The sequence below is a fragment of the Lactuca serriola genome, chromosome 9 (genome assembly GCF_051521515.1).
Source record: "Lactuca serriola cultivar US96UC23 chromosome 9, Lser_US96UC23_V15, whole genome shotgun sequence".
In the NCBI taxonomy this organism is placed as follows: Eukaryota; Viridiplantae; Streptophyta; class Magnoliopsida; order Asterales; family Asteraceae; genus Lactuca; species Lactuca serriola.
In genome coordinates, this window is record NC_136416.1 from 8651597 (window position 1) to 8654568 (window position 2972).

Genomic DNA, 2972 nt, shown 5'->3' on the forward strand with positions numbered 1-2972 from the left:
TAGTTTTTTCATGTTAGTATTTTTTTTTCAAGGATTTCGCAAAAGGTTTTGCTTATTAAAAAGAACTTCGTATGTTAAGGTAATTTGGCAAAATGGGGTAATTCGTTGATTGTCCCCACTATTTTTGTGATTAACCCATATTCGTTAATCAAAACCAACAAACTGCTCGAGTCAACAGCAAACTAGTTTGCTGTAAAATCAATATATACGGAAATCTGTCAACATGACCCCAACTGAAGACGTAAAAAGTCCTTAAATTGATAACCATCTTTATTTTGACCATTTAAGAGACGTTTTGTCTTGGATTTGACTTTGATGCACCATGAAGCTCCAAAGTCAAATCTCCATTTGGGAGTACGACACAAAACGAACAACATGCCCTCTTACAAAACGTATGTAAATACGGACAAAACCAGATAAACATTCTAAAACTATGTCCGATCATGAGGGGCATTTATGTCAAAAAAAAAAAAAACATACAAGTCTTTGATATGCTGTAATTATTGTTTTTGGATCTAGATATATTTTGATCAAGGAAAAATATACTGTATACAACGATGCTATTTTCAGTTTTAGTTCATAACAAAAGAAAAGACACAACCGATAGCCAAACAACACCTAGATTCTCAACTTCGCACACCCGAGAATCATTCCCCGACACCGAGTCATAGGAGGCGCCTTCTGCCACACAGGCCTCTCACTCCCCAATGTCAAAACATCAACATCCGACATTTTCTTAATATCCCAATTCCATCCCTCGGGTCCAATTACACCTCCAATCACATAAATATCATCCCGGAATCCCATCATAGCACACCCGATTCTCCTCTTGAATTCGGAAGCCGAAGTCACCGCTTTCCTTGATTCCCCTTCTTGTTTGTAAATAACTCCATGACTCATCACATACAATGACCCCTTAACCACAGTCATCGGACCATGCACCCACGAATGCTCATGAACCCGCCACCCTTCCTTCTTCAAAACCTGAACTGTGGTCAAGCCCTTGTGCACCACATGAACCTCACCCCCGATCACCACCCCGGAACATGCCGAGTTATGGGTGTGGTGAAGATCCGGGATGGAAACCCAAACATCCTTTTCCGGGTCATAAACCTCCGCCTTCGCGATCGATTTCCGGCAGGTGGTGAAACCACCAGCCACCACTATCTTCCCGTTGACCACACAACACGCAAACATCGCCCGGGGGACAATCATGGCGGCACGTGGGGCCCACCGCCGGAGGACCGGGTCGTACGCCCACACCTCGTTGGTGGCAAAGCTCCCGTCTTGGTCGCCGGTCAAAGGGTCAACGGCATCACTGCCGCCACCAAGAACAAACAGTTTTCCGGCGGTTGAAACAACCCCGAAATGGGCCAAGTTTCTGACTTTTGAAGGAAGGATTGGGAGAGTGATCCAAATGACACGATTTGGATCGTAGAGCTGCCATACGTTTTCAGGGTCAAAAGCGCAGACGCATAAAAAGTCTTCGGTTGAGTTGACTTCTTCACGGGCTTTGAATAGTTCATTGCTTCGAACCGCATCCCTCCATGAATGACAAATGGTTTCTAGTTTTGGAAACAGGTGGTATGGGACCCGCGCAAGACATCGTATAGCAACAGCATCAGGGAGACCTTCAATGAGAACTGACATTATTATTTGGAGTCAATGAATGGTCTTGCAACCTGCAAACAATATTCAAAAGAAACAAAACCCTTCAATCAGGTAAGAAGAAAGTGTCAAATTATCTAGCTATACTTAACTTGTTCTTCAAATCATTATGCTTAATTTGATTCAAATTTGGTCTTGGCCCTTTGTATCCAAGGATGACCTCCTTGTGTGGTTTTCTCTCATTGTAAGCATTCTAAGAATAATAAAAGTCTTTTGATTCAAATTTGGTCTTCTGGTATATATTTTGAACAAACTTTAAATACTGGAGTCTAGAGTGAATCGAATTGGGCATTGGATCAAACATTTACGACATAAAGAACAAAGTAAAGGTGTTTGCTAATGTATTATAATGTATGAGTAGATATAGATTGAGAAGCCGATTCGAAAATCCTAAAAAGTAAACCTTTGACACAAGTTATAATCTTGCAAATGAAACTAAGATCGTTGTAAAAGCTTGAGTAGGATTTACAATCAGCACACCCAAATCTTTCTTTCTGTTGGTGTTTATGAGTCCAGATTACACAATTGCTATCATCACAAAGCATCAAGATTTCAAATCATGCTACAAACCCCATAAAAATTACATGATAATCAATCAGCCAAATGCAAAATTGGTCCAAACAAACCAGATTTCCATATGCTTGAATCAAAATCGAGAACTCATGTTCCCAATTGCAAGACAATTAATTTAATAATTCGGAGTTACAAAATCCAACAAATCTTGGTCAAACAACCAGCAACAATAATCGATATTCAAAAGAAAACACCGTAAATTTACCTTGAGAAACCAAGATTTGGGGCAGAGTTCTTCGTAATTTATCAAGAAATGGAGGCGAAGTGCCTGTGAAGACGAGGGCAAATTTTATTTTTTTTGTCGGTTTTCTTATTTTTGTTTTATATTAAGACGGGAGAAAGATAGACAGGAAGGGTACGGAAGTCGGAAACGATACACAAGGTTTTATTAGACCAACTCAATATATCACAAAATGGACAGAATTCCACAAAAGTATATTCCATAAAATGTTCTCTTATACATTATGTTCGGATAATTCTATTATTTTATATTCGATATTAAATTTATGCTCAATATTTATGTTGTTAAAATTGAGATCAATCTTGTTTAGATTTATTTTATATTTTGGAAGATCACAATTGGTATGGTTATCCTACAAAAAATTAACCACTATTTAAATTTAGTTGCAATGTCTTATTTGTGCAACACTTATTATACTTGATGTCGATTAAGACATTGATAATTAACTTCTTAAGCAATAATCATAATTCTTAGTCTTGCAAACCGTAAA

At 38.5% G+C, this 2972-nt stretch overlaps 1 pseudogene across 1 annotated transcript; it reads right to left on the bottom strand.

Annotated features, from left to right (window-relative positions):
* Window positions 1–475: 475 nt before the first annotated feature.
* On the bottom strand, window positions 476–2621 carry LOC145074956 (F-box/kelch-repeat protein SKIP30 pseudogene; annotated as a pseudogene). The gene is made up of 2 exons (XR_013692218.1): window positions 2447–2621; window positions 476–1682 (listed from the first exon to the last, which is right to left on the bottom strand). The product of XR_013692218.1 is annotated as an F-box/kelch-repeat protein SKIP30 pseudogene (transcript).
* Window positions 2622–2972: the final 351 nt, after the last annotated feature.